The sequence below is a fragment of the Pseudophryne corroboree genome, chromosome 10 (assembly GCF_028390025.1).
Source record: "Pseudophryne corroboree isolate aPseCor3 chromosome 10, aPseCor3.hap2, whole genome shotgun sequence".
Lineage (NCBI taxonomy): Eukaryota > Metazoa > Chordata > Amphibia > Anura > Myobatrachidae > Pseudophryne > Pseudophryne corroboree.
The window spans coordinates 206,722,990-206,744,466 of NC_086453.1; the positions used below are offsets into that span (position 1 = coordinate 206,722,990).

At 41.3% G+C, this 21,477-nt stretch overlaps 1 long non-coding RNA gene across 1 annotated transcript; it reads left to right on the plus strand.

The window, feature by feature from the left end:
• Positions 1-6,371: 6,371 nt before the first annotated feature.
• On the plus strand, positions 6,372-8,319 carry LOC134965431 (uncharacterized). Its single transcript, XR_010188357.1, has 4 exons — positions 6,372-6,472; positions 6,556-6,928; positions 7,239-7,260; positions 8,286-8,319. It is a non-coding gene; the product is annotated as an uncharacterized LOC134965431 (long non-coding RNA).
• The last annotated feature ends 13,158 nt before the right edge of the window (positions 8,320-21,477 follow it).

Genomic DNA, 21,477 nt, shown 5'->3' on the forward strand with positions numbered 1-21,477 from the left:
AGCGAGGGGGGGTGGCCAGATACACAGCAGGGAGCGAGGGGGGGTGGCCGGATACACAGCAGGGAGGAGGAGGAGGAGAGTGGCCGGACACACCAGGAGACAGACAGCACTGCGGGAGCTCCCAGTCAGGCCGCGAGGAGAGGAACGGAGACTGGCGGCCAGCGGCTGTCCGAGACGCCTCCTACTGCCAGCCGCACCCCGTCGGGAGCGACAGCAGCGGGCAGCCCACGGCACCACAGACCCGGGGAGGAGAAGCAGGCAGCCACCAGGGATGGTTCAGCGGGTAGTCGGGCACACAACGGGAGGGGAGGGTGGGCGTACACACAGCAGGGAGGGGGGGGGGGGTAACTGGGCACACAGTATAAGGTGAAGCTGGGTACGGCTATCTCCTCCCGCTTCATGGACCTCACTGAACTCACACTCGGGAACCGCTGTCCTCCCGCCGCCTGCAGCTCCACGAGACTCCTTCCCTCTCTCTCTCTCCTCGTGCCCAACTGCCAGTGTATAGGCTACTAGAGCCTTCCACCAATGACAGAGACAGATGTACTGCGTCAGCCATCTTGGTACACCCAACTTAGTGAAGCTACTCTGTACACCCCCTGCTGGCGGCAACTGCGCAGGCGCAACAAATTGAAATGCCCTATCTCTATAATGGGGCATATTTCTCTTAATTAAAAAAAAACCTGTAACTTTCTGAAAAACCACAACCCCAAAAGGCACTACACTGGGACATGCTCTATCTAATAAAACAAACCCCAAGTCTTTATTTGTCCTCTACACTGAGATATGCCTTCCCAAAAAAAATCTCAGAAAAAAACTGACAGTTGAAACTTTAGGTTACTCCCAATTCCTCATTTTTTATTATTTTGCCCTGAAATTTGGCAAGCAGCCTCGGGTGATGATTCTACGCGCCCATGCCAAATTTCAGCTCAGTACGTCTAATCATTTTTGAGGTGTAGCCCCTCAAATACCATGCCCCCATCTCAGAAGTTCCCTATGGGAGATTTCCGTTTGTTCGATTCAGCCTTAATATAAGGGTACAACCGTGCCCTTATAATATACACACATGTACAGTATATAGCATGCACATGACGTCTTTAAAATAAAGACTGCCCAGCAAATGGATTGAACATACACGTGTGTGTGTGTGTGTGTGTGTGTGTGTGTGTGTGTGTGTGTGTGTATAAAAAAATCTGTATACAGTATGACACACACACATACATAACACAACATACACACTGTACATACATATAAACACACACATGCACATACACACATACCCCAGGCTGAGAGGAGGACTGGTGGCTACCTAGTCACTGTTGATATAATGTGGTCATGTACAACAGGTCCCGAGAATGGCCCTCATTCCGAGTTGATCGCAGAGATTCATCGCATCGCAAATGTACGAAAACTGTCTGCGCATGCGCAAAAGCGTAAATACGCATGCGCGAGTACATGCGTACGACATTAGTGCAAAAATGCCAAATTTAAACCAACACGTAACTGGCAAACGAAAACGAGGAGTGGCGGAGGCGTGGCGGAGGCGAGACTTCGCAATGCTCCAACATGGGCGTGAAAGTGGGCGTACAGTGTGGGAGTATGCAACTCGCAATGGGCGTGTTTTTCGCAATTATACCTTGTCGCTGTTAAATCTAACATAGGAAACCGTAGCAACCTTCACGCAGCAGCCGAGTAGGTCTGCAGTTACTCTACATTTGCGAAGTACTGTTACCAAGTGTGTATGCAGTAATTAGCTGTTAATTGGAGAGCACATTCATCTGATGGCCAATTACTTGCTAATTACTGCGCAGATGAAAGTTAGCAAACAGCAATTGTCTGAACCAACATTACATGTTTATTCTACTCACATATAAATCACACACACTGCCAAATAAGGTTGTTTTTGTGTTAAAGTTGGTGTGTAAACATTTTTAAAAATTGTTTTAATGTGTGTAAGAATAACAAATACAAACAAGTGAAATAATTAAACATTTAAATTGAAAGCTGCAACATTTTTGCTAAAGAAACCGACACCCACATAATGCAGCATACACTTTAATTTTGTCAGAAATGTAACATTAATATTTGTTTATAATATGTGACAATGTTTTAAATGATGTCCTGTTGACCAATAGATAAATCTAAAAAGTGTTGTGTCAGTTTACTTAATATGGACATTAAAGTGTGGTGGAAAGCATACCTGTATTTGTTGGATGATGCAATTTTTTGGGAGAAATTGCAGATTGGTCCACAAGTGTCTATATGCTGACCTAATTTTTCTGGAACTAAGATTTACCTAATGCATTACCTTGAATAAACTGCACAATTTTTAATTAAATTTTTTTTATTACTGTAGTAAGATTTCACAACATGAAAACAACATGGCTACACGTGAGTCTCACAGGCAGAGATGGACCAAGCAGCAAGCATATGGCACTGACACAAATGATATAGCAGAACTTAGTACTCTGCAAAATTCAGCTTCTGACTAAATTATAATTTGTAATCAAAAATAAAACATATTACACACCCTGCCACACAAAAATTTTGCCACAACTGAGAAAGAATTAGGATCCACCACACAAACACAACAATACATAGCACACTAGTAAGAGGAAGATGGCTCTGGTGTTTATACAAAAAAACTCACAGGCTACAATACCTCCAAACATAACTAATACATTTCACTAAGAGGGAGTTATCCATTCTGGCCACACAAGCCAACTCCAAAATAACATAGAGGCAACATGAAAAACATGGGTGCTGCCCATCTGGAGAGACATCACTTTCTTTTTTTTCTCCCCGCCTGAGGCTGTTCTTCTTGGCTTGGTCTGCGGAGCGACCTTCGTTGGGCCTGCCCAGTAGGCTGTTCTTCCTGGGCAGGGGAGGGAGCCGATGTGGGTGGCTCTCTGCCACTGTGGGCAAGGGAGACAGCGATGGCCTGGAGCCCTTGCAAGATGTTATTTGCAAGGCTTTAGAATGAGGAGGCAAGTTGTTCTTGGCCCTGCCTGATCTCTGCCAGACCTTGGCAGAGTTGAGCAACACCTTGCTCAACACTGGTTCGGTGCTCAGTGAGCCGGACAGCTATCTGGCTTACCTCCCGGAGGACCCCGTCTTGAAACGCATTTAGGCTCTCACCATACCTAGCGATTTCAAGCAGGATCTCCGGGATAGCAGAGGGTTGGGTGGGGGGGCCAGTAGGAACCTGCAGAGGTGGGATTTGTGGCCCCACACTGGCAGACCCACTAGGTCCCTCCTCCTCAGCCTCAGCCACATAACCCTCCTGTGACTCAAACTGATCATCCCCCTGTGCTGTGTTTTGTGGCAAGCAAATAGAAGAATGTGTGGGAAAAGAGTACAATAAAAAATTAGATTTTATTTTATAAATACAGTTTAAATTGCAGACAAATACATGTGTAAACTTACCTGGCAAGTCATGTCCCGTCAGGATCTCAGGCAGGTCCGTGTCCATATTAGACACCCCTTGGCCCTCCTCATAACTGACACAGGCCATCGCCATCTCCTCCAAGTCTGTAAACTCCACAGCGACAGATGGTCCTCCCCCTGTAGCCCTTGAGGCATTCCACTCCGCAGACCTCTTTGCCTTCAGGCGGGATTTGAAGTCGGCCCACCTACATATGTATTGTGAAAGAGGGGCAAAGTAGAGTCTTATTATTTGTGTATGTAAATATCTAGGACACATGTTCTGCTTCTGTTTGCTATACATAACATCACATGTCACTACATTTTTAAGTCAACTTAGCACAGAAAAAGGACTGGCAAGATGCACTTACCGTCGTCTAACTTCCTGCGATGTTCTGACGACAGAGCCAACTTCATTCACAGAATGTGTGATGTCCCTCCAGATGCGATCTTTTGTAGCAGCACCCATGTTTTTGGGGCCTCTATGTACTTTGGACATGGCCTGCGTGACCAAGACACGCAACTCCCTCTTAGTGAATGCTGGCTGTCTTTTCTTACGTCTGGAGGTAGCCTGTGCGGTTTCTTCCTGTTGCTCCTCACCATCTTCCTCCTCACTAGCAGCTTCTGTCTGTTGTGTTTGTGTGGCTAATGCTGATTCCTCCTCAGTTTGGCCAGTATGTGTGTGTGGCAGGGTATCCCCACTCAATTGTTGGGGCTCAGAAGCTGACATTTGCAGAGTACTAGGTCCTGCCTGTTCAGAATCCTCAGAGGCGTATTCCAACATCCGTTTCTGGCACTCTAGGCGTTTTTTCGCCAATGCCATCTGCTGCTGTGCAATGCGGTCCATCTCTGCTGCTAATTCCTCACGAGTAGCCATGTTGGAGATGACGTGTGTACGCCCAGGTGTGTGCCTATTTATACCTACGTGCGGCGCGTTCATTCACACAGGTGTACAGTATGGTAATCTTGCTAATGATTGCACTGCTTATTTAAGGGCCTAGTTTGCACGCTGTGAGTGTTGGTAGTTTGGAGTTTGTCGTATTTTGGATGTTGCAGTTCGGAGTTCGTTGGCCCGTGCGTGAAGGTGCTATTGTTCTTTTCTGAGTGAGTAATTGTCAAGCATACATTTTGACGTTTGTTCGCGTTTAGCATATAGACAGTATTGCATACTTTTTGCGAAATTCCGTTTGTGAGTATTCGTGCATTCGTCTTGTTGTTAAATGCAACTGTTTGTTGTAGCAATATTTTTTTTTGTTTAATAAATATTAAATGTTGTTAATCTATATTTTGAATGTAAATTTATAACACTAAACCTGTGCTTTAGTGTTTCTGTTTTGTGGACTAATGTAAAAATGTTGTTCTTACTGTCATTTTTGCTCTCTTGTAGGTGTCTTATTTTGGGAGATTTATCCCCTTTTGGTTTGTGTTGTTTAGTGTGCCCAAAAACACTAATTTACTGCAGTTTTTGGAGGAGCAGGTAAGTCCCCTTGGCCTGTGTTTGTGGCTGTTTGTGTTAATGGGCTCTATGTGTGCTTACTGTCATTTTTGCTCTCTTGTAGGTGTCTTATTTTGGGAGATTTATCCCCTTTTGGTTTTTGTTGTTTAGTGTGCCCAAAAACACTAATTTACTGCAGTTTTTGGAGGAGCAGGTAAGTCCCCTTGGCCTGTGTTTGTGGCTGTTTGTGTTAATGGGCTCTATGTGTGCTTACTGTCATTTTTGCTCTCTTGTAGGTGTCTTATTTTGGGAGATTTATCCCCTTTTGGTTTGTGTTGTTTAGTGTGCCCAAAAACACTAATTTACTGCAGTTTTTGGAGGAGCAGGTAAGTCCCCTTGGCCTGTGTTTGTGGCTGTTTGTGTTTGTTCAAAGTGTTTTGCTTATGTTTGTCATCCATCTTTATAATAAATTAAAAAATGTAGCCAAGGATTGTTCAGCAAAGTAGTGCTGTTCTTGCCTGTACTAGCTACTAAAGGGCTAAAAAAAATTTTGGAATCTATTTTAGATGTCGAACCTATTTTTCGTTATTTATACTTAGGTGTTTGTTATGTCTTTGATGCTCTTATTATGTGTCTGTATTGTTGGTTGACATTTATTGTTTTTTTTTAGAAAAAACTATGTAGGTTTCACACTTTTAATTTGTGTTTTTCCTTTTTTGTCTCAATTTCAAATTGTTCCGGAATTGAACCCAGAAAAAATGTCGTATGCTCCTGCAGTAAGTTGACACCCCGTTTTTAGTTGTTTTTTTTAATTTTTGGATTGCATTTGTCTTATTCAACATATCTTTTTAATTTTTTTAAAGTGTGTGATGTCAGTGTATTTGGCAGCAGAAGCCCTCCCACCCCAACCCACGGCAGCACTCCCACCCCAACCGCCAGCCCCACAACCACAACCGGCTCCTCATCAACCAAGGCAACGGAGGCGTGCTAGGCCACCAATTTTCCGCACCCGTGTCCTACTTTTTGGGATGCCAGATGATGTTGTTGTGCGTAGATACAGGCTGCCACCACATCTAATCCTAGACACTCTCTCCATAATAGAGAGTGATCTGGAGTCTTCAATTCGGTATCCTACAGCAATACCACCATTGACACAATTCCTTGCTGTGTTACATTTTTTGGCCACAGGGTCTTTTCAACATGTTGTTGGAGACCTGGTTGGCATGTCGCAGAGCCAGTTCAGTAAGGTCCTGCGGCGTGTCAGCCAGGCTTTCATAAAGCGGGTTAAGCAATTTATTGCTATGCCTTTGGATGTTGGTGCCCTAGATGTGGTGAAGCGGCAATTTGAGGAAGGTGGTAGTCGCTTCCCACATGTTATTGGGGTTGTGGATGGCACACATGTAGCTATTGTGCCACCAAGACATAATTAAGAAATTTATAGAAACAGGAAACTGTTTCATTCTCTGAATGTAATGGTTGTTTGTGGGCCATCCCTCCAGATCCATTCCCTGAATGCCAAGTTTCCCGGAAACTCGCATGATGCTTATGTCATTAGACAATCAGGGATATGGCACAGATTAAGATCAAGTCAACGAGCAGACATGTGGTTATTGGGTGAGTTGGCCAACATAATTTCCTGCCATTTTTAAACAATTTTAGGAATATACTCTTTCTAATTTTTTCTTCTCCTCAAACAGGAGACCGTGGATATCCTTGCACCCCCTGGCTCATGACTCCTTACCGTAATCCCAGGCCAGGACCACAGACGGCATTTAACTCCGCGCTTACTGCCACTAGACAGCTGGTGGAGCGCACAATTGGGGTCCTTAAAGGCCGGTTTCGTGTGCTCCACCGCACTGGTGGCGACATCATGTATTCGCCGGAGATGGCAAGTAAACTAGTGGTCCTGTGCGCTATACTACATAACATCGCGGTAAGGAGTAGCGTAGAGCTTCCTCAGACAGAGGAATTGCCTGATGAGGAGCCAGGGGTTGTCCGTCGCTTCGGTGGGGGGAGTGTTACACGGAGGGGAAGCCAAGTCAGGGCAAGCATTGTTGAAGAATATTTCAGGTATAGTGTTTTTTTAATTACTTTTTGAAATTAATCAAAAACACAGTATGCTTATGCTCATTTAGTAACGCAGAAATTTGGCTTACTATTGTAAGGTCATTGTGTAATTATTCGGGTGTGTGGGAATCTCTAATTATGTTTATCAAAAATAACCGTAAACAGGTTAAGCTTACAATGTGTTATTTTCGAAAATAATAATGTGATGTTGCTAAATAGTGTCCTTATTTTTTTTCTTTCATAAAATCCTGTTGTTTAAAAAAACAAACAAAAACAAATGAAAATGAATGTTGACCACTTTGTGACTGTCCAGCTGAATTATCACACAAACTGTGGTGAGTACACAGATATTTTTACAAATTCTTAAAAAAGTGTGTGTGTGTGTCTGTGTTTGTGTGGGTGTTTTAGTTGGTTGTGTGTTAAATTATTTTTTTCTTTTTTCTCTTCCGCGACTGCGTATTTCCGCTCGAGCGAAATTAACACTGTGCTCTTCACAGCATTGCAAAGATCAATAAAGTTAATTGAAATGACGGCATAGATTTTAGACAAATCACATGCTAACACACACTATAAATATATGCCCAAATAAGGAAAACGCCATTGCCATGATGCGTGCAGCACCTTTCACCAGGCGGGAGCTCCGCGTCCTGGTTGCGGTGATGGACCGCCGCGTAGGCCGCGTTGGGCGCTTTATCCCAAATCGGGTTAAGCGCGAGGCCTACACGGAGGTCCGCCACCTACTGCGGTCTCGCGTCCGCAGCAGGCGGACCATCATTCAACTGGAGAGGAGATGGAGTGATCTCCGCAGGAGGACTCCTGAACTGTTGGCGGAGATCCGCCAGCAAATCCGGGCACTGCGTGCACGCAGTAAGTTACATTACATAACAGAGATTATTAGCATAAATTTTGCCAAATTACACTAAGTGGTAGTCTGTAATTGCAACACTGACTGAACAAATTTAATAAATATGACAGTGTGTGTGGTTAGGGCAAACAGTACTGACTGTAGCAAAGTGATTCAAAACAAGTGCATGTTGTCCAGAATTAATACCCAGGCTGGAAACTGTACCAAATAACTTGATCAGTGGTGTCTATATAATAAGGTGGCTTGAATAGTGATCTGGTGATGTTGCCTATACCAATCAATATGACTCAATGGAATAGATTCAGTAATGAGCATAAAAAAAGTTTTGTAGAATCATTGTGGTGGCTGTGGCCAACATGAAGAGTTAGATAAATCTTAATTAAAAAAAAAAAAACAAGCCCTGTGTCTTTTACATGGGACAGAACAGTGTAATTGACAAATGGTGTTTCTGAAATTTAACATGCAATCTAAAATATAACACATATATCATTATAGGACGACCACAACGGCAACCAGATGCAGGGAGGCTACATCAGGCCCCTTCTCAGCCCCTCTCCCCTTCTCACTCCCCCTCCCCTTCTCACTCCCCCTGCCCTTCTCACTCCCCCTCCCCTTCTCAATCCCCCTCCCCTTCTCACTCCCCCTCCCCTTCCCAGTCCCCCTCCCCTTCCCAGTCCCCCTCACCTTCCCAGTCCCCCTCAGCTTCCCAGTCCCCCTCAGGTTCCCAGGCCCCCTCAGCTTCCCAGTCCCCCTCAGCTTCCCCGGCCCCCTCAGCTTCCCCGGCCCCCTCCCCTTTCCACTCCCCTTCTCAGCCCACCTCTCCTTCTCTTTCTGTGCCCCCTTCTCCTCCTTCCCAGTCCCCTTCTCCTTCTCCTTCCAACTCCCCTTCTCAGCCCCCCTCACCCTCTATTGGACAAACATTCTCTCCGCCCCCCTCGCCATCTCAATCAGACCCACCCTCAGAAATTACATCCCCAATCCCTCCTCCTTACCCCATCTCTCCTCCTTCCCCAATCCCTCCTCTTTCACCCATCCAGACTCCTTCCCCCATCCCTCCTCCTTCCCCAATCCCTCCTCCTTCCCCCATCCAGCTGCCTTCACCACCCACTGAATGGGCAGAAGAAGCCCCTGATGGTCTCAGTGGTGAACATAATGTTGCTGAGGAAAGTAAGTGTTTTAACATTTCTATCAAAAATATTACCTACTTACACTTACAATGTAAAAACATGCACTGTTGTACTGTTGAAAATCAGCTAGCATGGAAAACATTTTGAGTTATTATTGATGGTGTTCATGTTGCATTGTAATTTTTGTGAGTATCATTATATGTAGTGTTTATGTGTGCAATGTTTTGTGTGTCCACTCTAGGTCGACACTCATTAGTTTGACAGGGTTGCCAGGACAACATGGTTTAATATGTGCTCAGTTTTCTGCCTAACATTTCTACCTGAGTGGAGTTTAGTATGTTGTTAGTCTTTTACACTTGTGCCTGTGTATTCATAATGTTTGCACTTTCAAATCACATGCTTCACTTTGTTAGCCAGCCGAACAACACAATTATTTGTGGTGTGAAAGTTACACTCACAAAATGCTTATTGTATTTTTCACAACCTGTTTGACCTTATTTAGTAAAGGCGGGTTTCAGGGATTGTGGGCATGCTAGGATATGTAGTCCTTCTGAAGATGTTGATATGCAGTGTGATGATGCAGGACCAAACCTCCTTAAATTTAATTCTCTTCACTACAGATGTGAATGAATGCCAACATGGTGTTACATTTACTAAGATGGTAGTTCTCTTTAACATGGGATGTTGCCCATAGCAACCAATAAGATTATATTTGAAGTTTTTAGGCCCACTTTTACAAGATAACATGTTTAATTTGATTGGTTGCTATGGTCAACTTCGCATCTTAAATTGAACTCCCGTAGTAGTAAATGTACCCCATGGTGTGGTACACTTTCTTGTTTAAAAAAAAAAAAACATTGCTGAGCAGCCTTGTGTGTTGTTATGCTACTGATTTATCCTTAAAGCAGCCATGATGTAGTCACTTAGGCATTAAAGCAGGCCTGTCCAAACTGCGGCCCTCCAGCTGGATAAAAACTACACATCCCAGCATGCCCTGACACAGCTTTGGCATTCTCTGACCACAAAACTGTGTCAAGGCATGCTGGTATATGTAGTTTCACAACAGCTGGAGGCCAGCAGTTTGGACATGCCTGCATTTAAGTGTGCTTTGTGCCTTGCTTGGATAATAAGTAATGTGATTAAGTTATTAATGTTTATGTTGCATCTTAATTTCAGATGTTGCAGTTGGAGATCCCACAAGTTTTGGGGGAATAATTGAAACCATGCGCCAACACCTGCATGGGTTAATTGATTGTTTGGATCATTTACAAAAATTTGCATGATTTTTTTATTTAAAAATACATTTATTGATTAAAAAAAAAATACCAATAAAAACAAGTTGTTTAAAGTTAACCGGGTGTTGTGTTTATTAATGCAAAAACGGATCAGCAGATTGGCAAGCAGAAATTGATTCCCTAAAACATTTCACACATCTAACGTAAGATTATAAAAAAAAATTAAATTAGGAGATTATTGTGTTAATAAACATGTAAACACCTTCATTCACAATCAACACCTTAAAACCAAAAAAAAAACAAAAAACATCTATATTTATATTTTAGACTTTTACATGTTGATGGCCAATTATGGCAACAAAGTGTTCTTCATGTTTTTTTTGCTGACTTAATTGGTTTGGAACATTATCAATCATTACACTAATTGGATTCGTAATTGACGAGGGCTTGTGGACTTTAAACTGAAAGGTGTAATTTCACTTAATAGCAAAAAAACACATTGTTGTGCGTTTTTCCTTTAAAGTGTGCACTTTTAAGGAAAAATGTGTAAATCTACTACAACTTAGTATTTTTACGATGAAGTATGTGTTAATGCGATGGTTTCGCATTGCTGCGATGGTTTCGCATTACTGCGATGTCATTTGGCGTACGCCCACTTTGTGTAATACTGCGTACGAATGTGCAAAAAAACGTTGGGGGCGGATGTTCGCAAATTTACTACATTAACGCAACTTTGCGAATATGTTGTGCAAACGAAAAACTTAGCGACCAACTCGGAATGACCTCCAATATTCTGTGCAGAGAGCTCTGCTGATGACTAGAGCTCCCTGCAGCAGCAGAAGCTATGATCGCGGTTTGTATTGAGATGGAGACCCAGCTGTCTCCGTCTCTGAAAACAATAATTTTCCCAATCAGGGGGGGTTGCTGGGTACTCAGAAACCCCCCCTGCATGTGCTACTGAACACCAGTGAACAAGGGCCTAATTCAGACCTGATCGTAGCAGCAACTTTTTTAGCAGAAGGGCAAAACCATGGCCCTCATTCCGAGTTGTTCGCTCGCTAGCTGCTTTTAGCACCATTGCAAACGCTAGGCCGCCGCTCTCTGGCAGTGTATCTTAGCTTAGCAGAATTGCTAACGAAAGGTTAGCAGTTCTGCTATTAAATATTTCCCTGCAGTTTCTGAGTAGCTCCAGACCTACTCCTAGATTGTGATCACTGCAGACTGTTTGGTTCCTGGTTTGACGTCACAAACAAGCCCTGCATTTGGCCAGCCACTCCCCTGTTTCCCCAGCCACTCCTGCGTTTTCAATATATAGAGAAGAAAAAATAGGGTGCGCTATCAATAGCAGCTGGTTGGGGATGGTAAGTCCCCAATGGGTATGGAAACAAGAAAGACAAAAAAAAAACCCAGCGCTAATTGCTCATGACATAAATGAATTTAAAAACTCTGAAAGGCTTGTATATTTGAACAACACATTTATTACCATATAAAATAGACCATAAAATCAATAAATTTGCCACATAAAAGCCTGTATATATTATTTGAAATTCCACATTGTTGGCTAGGAGACCACTCAAAGGTAATTGAAGTCACTGGATAAGGGGGGTCATTCCGAGTTGTTCGCTCGCAAGCTGCTTTTAGCAGCTTTGCACACGCTAAGCCGCCGCCTACTGGGAGTGAATCTTAGCATATTAAAATTGCGAACGAAAGATTAGCAGAATTGCAAATAAACACTTCTTAGCAGTTTTTGAGTAGCTCCAGACTTACTCGGCATCTGCGATCAGTTCAGTGCTTGTCGTTCCTGGTTTGACGTCACAAACACACCCAGTGTTCGCCCAGACACTCCTCCGTTTCTCCAGCCACTCCCGCGTTTTTCCCAGAAACGGTAGCGTTTTTTCACACACACCCATAAAACGGCCAGTTTCCACCCAGAAACACCCACTTCCTGTCAATCACATTACGATCACCAGAACGAAGAAAAAACCTCGTAATTCCGTGAGTAAAATTCCTAACTGCATAGCAAATTTACTTGGCGCAGTCGCACTGCGGACATTGCGCATGCGCATTAGCGACTAATCGCTCCGTTGCGACTAAAAAATAACGAGCGAACAACTCGGAATGACCCCCAAGATTCTCAATAATCGGTCACTAGCATATATCCGATACTATAGCAGTCATGAGGTTATTACCAGTGAAAATTGTGCAGATTTTGTCCACCTCATAAGTAATGGAAAATCCTTGAAGATGTCCTTTAGAGAGGATGATTTCCAGGTGGGTGGGTGCTGCAAAACGAAGTCCAGTCTTTGGCAGAGTGGTGACCAATAGATGCCAGCAAAGCAGTGGATGTAGAAACAGGCAAGAAGGCCTTCTGTGCCACCCCCTCCTGCCCATCAACCGCCTCTTCGTGTCAATCAGGCAGAGGCGATCGCTAGGGAACAACGGCCTTCGGCCGTCTGGCATGCGCGGTGCACTGCGGCGCATGCGCAGTAATGACCCGATCACTGCGCTGCGAACAACTGCAGCGATCGGGTCAGAATGACCCCCTTAATCCGGTATTATGTGACTGAGTACACAGTAGAATACACGTAATAGGTAAATACTGTGACGCCCTATATACAGTATATGACCCTGACGCAACTAAGGGGTAATTCAGACTTGACCATAAATTTAGCACAACTATGATCACTCTTACAGACATGCGGGGGGACGCCCAGCACAGCGACATTTGCTGATATTAACAGATCCGCTGTGTATAAATTCACAGTCGCGATAAGACTTTTGAGCGAGGCCCTAAGTGTCTTCTGCAGCGGGGAGAGTGGGGGGCCCAAAACATTTTTTTTGCATCTGGCCCATCACTGCTAGCTCACTGTTTAGTAATGATACAGTAATAATTATATAATCTAGTATGTGTGTGTATATATATATATATATATATATATATAATGTGCAGCGGTCATTTTTTGTGTTTTGTGGTTTGGTTTTGGATTCGGGTCCGCGGTCGTGTTTTGGCAAAACCACCCTTTCGGATTTTTGTCGGATTCGGATGCGTTTTGGATTTGGGTGTTTTGTTTTGTTTTAAAACCTCAAAAACAGCTAAAATCACAGAATTTGGGGGTAATTTTGATCCTATAGTATTATTAACCTCAATAACAATAATTTCCACTCATTTCCAGTCTATTCTGAACACCTCACAATATTATTTTTAGTCCTAAAATTTGCACCAAGGTCGCTGGATGACTAAGCTAAGCAACCCAAGTGGGCGGAACAAAGACCTGGCCCATCTAGGGGCAAAATTTACTAATATTCGTGTTTGAGTCGGTTTGTGTAGTGTTTAAACTCGTTTTGTATCGGGTGCATTTTCATGCAACTTTTTGAATCAATATACGCAAAGTTACGAAGCAGTCGACTTTATGGTTTTCGTGTTTTCCGATGTCGATGCCAGTCGTTTTTTTTTGGCACATTTACGGCCGTCATTGTCGTTTGCGTTCGTGATTTTGTTTTTTTTTCTGTTTTTTTTTCTAAATTAAACGAATATTGATTTATGGAATCATATTTATGAATATTAATATTTAATATATCATATATGGTATTTAATATATGGATATATTTTAATGAATATGCGTTTATCATATATATCTGCAAATATATTATGTCAGGCTTACTAAGTGGCTGATAAATATATGCAGTCCTTATATATATGACTTATGAAATTATGAAGTTAAGATTCCTTAAAGAGAGTTCAAGCTTGAATATTACCGCTCTTTTTATATGATTATTTATTTACAGGCAGATCAAATCGTACAGAATAAGATATACACAGTAGTGATATATATACTAATTATTTATCTAATGCTTCCTTCGTTATATAACATAGAACAACATGACATAAGTTTCACAAACAGTTTCAATTGCTAACATAAAGTGTATACTTGCAAGTTAAAGATTGCCATCCCAAGGATCATTCCTTCTGCATCTTCTCCATGACTTCTCCTCCTCCTGACTGACTTCCTTCCTTCTCTCCTTCTCCTTCTTCTAACCCCTAGCTAAAAAGTCTGCTCCTTTATCCCATATTTTACCAATTCAAACTATCATATTCTCATAGTTTCCAATGGAATAGATAATTATAGGTTTGTCAGATTCCAAGATGTAATAAAACGTTCTCTGCTCCAAGTTGGATATTCTGCTCAAGCAGGTATGGTGCCATAAAAGTTAGTAGTTAATTTATGGTCCCTAGCTTTAACCTCTACTGGACAATTGACCAGCTAGTTTTATAATTGCCAGAGGTATTGCAAATCTTGATTCTGATCTAAATGTACACCTGTGGATTCCAGTGTCCATTTGATTGTAAATGCATTCTTTGTTATACTGTGACCTCTCTAGCCTTATTTATGGCTAGAGCAGAATAAACCTGTTCCCTACACTGTTTTACCATCTTGCAGTAAAACACAAATATACAGTTAAATATATAAACACATATACAAACCTAATTTCTTAAATTAGCTACACATTACCTCATACATTCAACCTTATTTCATATCTATTCCTTACTATATATATCCAGTATACTGTTCACTATGGTTACATTGCCTACTTATAATGAATTATATTTTGATTCAGACAACATCCATTGCCCTAATATTATATTGAGTGCGGACAATTACCTATATGGCAACAGTCGCCCCCTTGTGGCCATGAGAAATTATTTTGATTGGCAACATATAAACTAGCGTAATTGCTTCCAAATACATTTTCAAAATATTTTTTCAAAACATAACTTTTGTTGTAACCATAATGTAAACCATAAGTGTAATAATAATAACCATTGTGATTTTAAAAATCTCTAAAAATTCTTAGATTACCTAACCTTATTTTACTTTTTAGCTAAAGCAGACAAGACTGAGGTTTTTATTCAGTATTCATGAGGAAAACTAATTTCTACAGACATTTGGAATACCATAGCCCAATTGTAGACCTTTTTTCTGTATCTGGATCAGTACGTTTGGACATTTTTGCTGTTCTTGGCTGTAGCAATTTACTGGGATAAGACTGTCATCTGCATGGTTTGCTTGCAATTGGAGACGCCTTGCGTTTGCATTATGGAGGCAGTTGAAGTAGAATTCTTCATAGCAGCTGCTCCTTTGCTTGCCATTTCGCTGTTTGAGGCAGAGGGCTTTGTACATCGAGTGCTGTGTATTTTGCGTACTGTGATCTTGAGTTTGCAACTCAGTACTTGTGATGACCCTCGGTAATGGTCTTTATACAGTCCTTAGCAGTTCTGTTTCCTTTGCGTTTATCCAATGCCGCAGTTGTGACCAGTGTCCATATTGCTTTGCACAAAACAGGTTGTGATTTTGAATAGAACAGGCATATATGAACCAGTCTTTTTTTTTTTTCTTTCTTTCCTTGCTTGTTAATAGTAGGTCTTAATTGTCTTCGGGCAATAGTACCACAAATGGCTGCAAGTAGTACACCTACTCTGTTTACTGTATTTCCTCACTGAATAAATTGCCATGCAGTCTTAAATCTCCTTATGCTACCTTGTCTCTATTTTATATATCTCAATCTAAAATAACCCTATACCAGTTTAACCCATATAAAGGCGTTTCCTATCCTACCTATATTTTGACTGATAATGCTATTTAAAATGATTTGACATGTCTATGGCAACATCCTATCAATACACTAAATGAATATAACTTTGCTTCAAATAGATATTAAATATCATTTAGGAATGGCTTTAAATATATCTAATTCCATCCAGTATTATGTTATATGCAGCCATGTGCATATACAGTGACCCTGTTATGCTATAATTAATTCTCTTAGACTTGTTACAGTCTGTATTAAGAGAATTAATCATCCCACTTAATAATCTTGTCCCAATTTGTTACAACGGGGTATGCCATCCTTTATTAGATATTTAATTACTTTTGAAGCTTTGTGAAAAGCATAGGTAGTATCTACTGTGTAATATATATAAAAAAATATATATATATTTACAAGGTATATAATACAATGATATAAAATATATATATATATATATATATATATATATATCTATCAGACAAATGTTTACATATATTTGATTAAGGTATATGAAGGGATGAGACAGTTCTGTATAATCACAGTGATGAGATGTGCTGTACACTGTTGTGGGGGTGTACATGTAGTTTGAAAAACAAGTAATGATTACTTGTGATGAAAGGGTTAATGAAAACCTTCCCCTTTCTTGTGAAACTGGAAAACTCCTTGAGGATTTGTCCATATATCAGTCTTTAGGGATGCTATGTAGATTTTGCTGGATAGCAGCGATAAAAGGGTTAATGATGACCTTTTCCCTTGTAAATTGGAGTCTTTTTGGAGTCTTGCACCATTCTGTATACAGGTTGCCGGGTTTACTACAATTCAAACAAAAAGACATGCAATGAATATCATGGCTATTTACATACTGATTCAGTATTGCTTGCTATGCATTCTGTCCTATCTGCTGTTTTGTTAGCAGGTACAGAATTTACCAATGTGTCTTTAAAGATTGAATAACAAACAATTGTTTCTGGCCTGTGCCAATCTTTCCTGTCACATTGTGTGTCAATGACAGCACAATTGTCACTGCACATATGATGCAGGTTTAATTTGGAAACTGTGGCTGTTTGAACATCAAAGCAAACAATGGCTACATTGGATCTAACAAGTAAAGGAATGATACTACCGTATTCACTTGTGACCATACTCCCTTGTGACGCAGCCTGGGCCCAGATTGTCTCCAACCATAGCGTTTGCTGCTTGGTGTGGCTCCTTAGTTTGGAAGGATCTTGGAGCTTCTGAAAAATATTCTTGTGGGGGGAGAAACTTGTTAGACTTTGCCAAATATGTTTTGTAGGTCCCAGGGCCTTCTGTTTGTCCATACTTTTGATAAAATGGTTATGGCACCAGGGCATAAAAACATTTTCATCCTGGTGATCCTTTTTGTCATTGTTAATTGGTGTGTGGTTTGCAGAATGACACTCTGCATGTGGTCTCTCTGAGAGCCTGCAAACATTTGCACCATCACTAGATTTTTCTGAGTGTTGTGTGGGGGTTACAAAAGTTTGGGAACTTTGTTTGTAAACATGCATTCCTGAATTAATTTTATGGATTTTCCCTTTAAACATGTTCCCAGGTGAATACATGTCAGGGTTTGCAACTCTGGTTACCATTGGATTTTTCACCATGGAGAACTTCTCCACCCCTGTGTGCACTGTACTGCAGCTATCAGTGTTTAAGTCTGCTGACAATTCACCTTTGCCTAAGGGCATAACAAATTCTTCATCCACATTGGGAACTCTGAGAGTGCATTCAATAGGACACTCATAATCTGAGTTAAGGCCAGTACTCACGGCCCGATTTGGGAGAGATGTGTGCTGAGCGGTTCGCTCAGCACACATCTCTCCCGGCGCTCAGCACAGCGCGATCTGTGCTGAGCGTGCGGGGGGAGACGGAAGGGCCACTCACTTCACCCAGCGGGTGAAGTGAGCGACCCGCTAGATTGGCCTGCATGCAGGCCAATCTAGCAGCAGCGATAGCGATGTGCGGGGCCGCGCATCGCTATCGCTGAGGGGGCTACACACGGAGCGATGTTGCTGAAAATCTAAGCAATCTAGTCAGATTGCTTAGATTATCGCTCCGTGTGTACCCCCCTTTACACTGATCTTCCCCCTTGCTAGAAAAGGTATACGGGACATCTCCTATTGTTACCTCCTTTTCATTAATGGGCTCTCTAAAGATGGATAATTCCTGCACATTGTTAATTTCTTCCTTTATCAAAGAGGCTGTTCTGCTTGTGGTCTGTGTGACCATAGCAGACTCTGTGTGCTGTAAATGGACAATGCTGTCCTGAGTCTCACCTACATCTACAATGTTCTCCCTTGTACTTTCTTTTATCTCCTCCTGAGAGGTCATGACAGTTTGCTTACAATCTGCCAGGCTTTTTGCTTCTGCCCCAATCTTTTTCTGTTTATTTTCCTGTTTAAGGGACTTAAATAATGAATGCATTTTTGCATTAATGGTCAGGCACACCTTACGAAGACGTGAACCTGATTCTTCTTTACATTTCTGTTTGGCTTCTAAAGCAGCAGTTCTGCGCATTTTCCTTAATGCTACAGAAAACTTTTGCATTTTTAACAATGTAATCATTTACAATGCTAAATTTTTATATTCTTTGTTTTTAGTACCCACGGTATCCTCTCCTTAAGATTGACCGGTGTCTTAAGGTTAAACTCTAATACCTGGTACATATATTCATTTATTTGGAAATACTCATTTCCACTGTGCACATTTTCTATTCTAGGCCTTTAAATTCTTTATTCTCATTTGTAACCTATTCCACTGTGATCTTGTAATTTGCCAGCGAGCTTATAGCCCTTGGTGCTGCTTCCTAATAAATGTTATGTTAGTTAAAATAATGTATATTGCACTAACACATTTATCCTAGGTTATACAGAATACAAGATAACATTACAAAATGGTAATACGTGTTCATAGATACATCCCCACCGTGATTCTGCAGATTTGGTAGCCAGCTTATAGCATTTGCTACTCCTCATAAATATTATAATCAGATACTCAGATACAGTAATAACAAGTCCAATTCGTGGTCGCCAATATTGATTTATGGAATCATATTTATATGACTTATGAAATTATGAAGTTAAGATTCCTTAAAGAGAGTTCAAGCTTGAATATTACTGCTCTTTTTATATGATTATTTATTTACAGGCAGATCAAATCGTACAGCATAAGATATACACAGTAGTGATATATATACTAATTATTTATCTAATGCTTCCTTCGTTATATAACATAGAACAACATGACATAAGTTTCACAAACAGTTTCAATTGCTAACATAAAGTGTATACTTGCAAGTTAAAGATTGCCATCCCAAGGATCATTCCTTCTGCATCTTCTCCATGACTTCTCCTCCTCCTGACTTCCTTCCTTCTCTCCTTCTCCTTCTTCTAACCCCTAGCTAAAAAGTCTGCTCCTTTTATCCCATATTTTACCAATTCAAACTATCATATTCTCATAGTTTCCAATGGAATAGATAATTATAGGTTTGTCAGATTCCAAGATGTAATAAAACGTTCTCTGCTCCAAGTTGGATATTCTGCTCAAGCAGGTATGGTGCCATAAAACGTGTCCTTTCCTTATACTGTACATCAAAGACCTTTCCTTTGGTTATTTGAAGTGTAACAATATTTGTTTGCCTGAAGCATGTTTTATCAATGGATGTGATCTCTTTTCGTAGTAGTTAATTTATGGTCCCTAGCTTTAACCTCTACTGGACAATTGACCAGCTAGTTTTATAATTGCCAGAGGTATTGCAAATCTTGATTCTGATCTAAATGTACACCTGTGGATTCCAGTGTCCATTTGATTGTAAATGCATTCTTTGTTATACTGTGACCTCTCTAGCCTTATTTATGGCTAGAGCAGAATAAACCTGTTCCCTACACTATGTTTTACCATCTTGCAGTAAAACACAAATATACAGTTAAATATATAAACACATATACAAACCTAATTTCTTAAATTAGCTACACATTACCTCATACATTCAACCTTATTTCTTATCTATTCCTTACTATATATATCCAGTATACTGTTCACTATGGTTACATTGCCTACTTATAATGAATTATATTTTAATTCAGACAACATCCATTGCCCTAATATTATATTGAGTGAGGACAATTACCTATATGGCAACAACGCGGCAGGGTTTTTTTTTTCCTGCGGCCGCATTTTCACTTTTAGTTTTGTTTTTCATCCCTGTTCGTGATTGGTTGTGTTTCAGATGGTAGGAGTGTCTGTGCGCAACCATATAAATACGCCCCAAACCGTCCGCACCTCGTGGGTTTAGTTAGTGGTGAGGAGGAGGGAGGTTGTGCTGTGGAGGTAGGTGAATTTGTGGTTTGGTGAGGAGTGTTGGTAGCGATTTCTGAGTGTGGTATTGTGTTTGAAAGTCATCTTGTCATTCTTGTAGTCTTGTATTTTGTGGTTTTGTCTCATTTTTAGTCCAAGTTATTTTTCTTTATAGTCCCTTGTTTGTTTGTGTGTGTGTGTGTGTGTGTGTGTGTGTGTGTGTGTGTGTGTGTGAGTTGTGTAGTGGTAGTGGAGGAGTGTGTTGTTTGTCTATTTTTTTTTCTGTTAACTGTTTAGACACACAATTATGTGTGACTCAGAGGTGGGTGAGGTGGAGGGTGTGAGTGAGGGGGAGGAGGTCGGTCAGGTGGAGGAGGTGAGTGTTAGTGAGGTGGAGGAGGTGGGTGAGGTTGCTGCAGCAGCCTCAAGTGATAGTGACAGTCAGAGTGCTCCGCAGCCACGCACCACTACTAAGACTGGGCGGAATGTAAAGTTTAGTTTTGCTGAAAATGTGGCATTGGTGCGTGAGCTGATGAAGTATCAGAGGCAGCTATTTGGGCCTGAGTCCGCCAAGGTGCCAACACGGAGGAAGACGGTGTTGTGGGCGAAAGTTGTTGCTGCTGTCAATAGTGAGGGGGTGGTCAAGCGGACGGAGGACACGTGCCGCAAACGGTACTATGACATAAAGCGACGTGTCAAGTCCAAAATGGCCAAGGAGGTGAAGTCGGCTCGAAAAACCGGTGGTGGGCAGCCCTATATTGCAAGATATCTGGAGTATGAAGAGCCCATGCGGAGTGTCATACCTCCTGAAGTAGTCTCTGCAACCCATGTCCGGGATTCAGATAGGCCCAGGAAGAATGGTGAGCATGTGTATTTGCATTAACATTCTATGACCTTATTTTTATTTTAAATGTGTGTCATGTCACGTTGCATATTACTCCCATCTTCAAGTGTGTGTCAGCAAATACATTGTTTTGGTTAATGTTTTATACAAAAGCCAATGTAACATCTTACTTTATTGTATGTCATGTGTTTTTATCAAAGATATTTTGCATGTGTAGTTTGGACTTGGTGTGTCTCTGAATTGTCCTGCAATAATGTTTTCCTTTTGGACCTTGTATTTTTTGTTTCTAGTCCTTATGTTTTTATTAAAAATAAAGCAAGCATTTCTTAAAGAATAAATGTTTATAAGCATAATGGGTGGATGTATCAACAATAGCATGAATAAAATTTTTTTTTTTTTATACAGTGTTTGAAAAAAGCAGTACTACTCGTCGTCCAGTAACTCCTATCACATCTGATGATGATGACACTGCGGAAGCAGGTAAAGTGTCCATTGTAGTATAGGGTATGTTTGTAAAGGAATGGCCATAACAAAATTGCACTTTCATTATTGGTCCATCAAAAGAAGTAAGGAGCAGC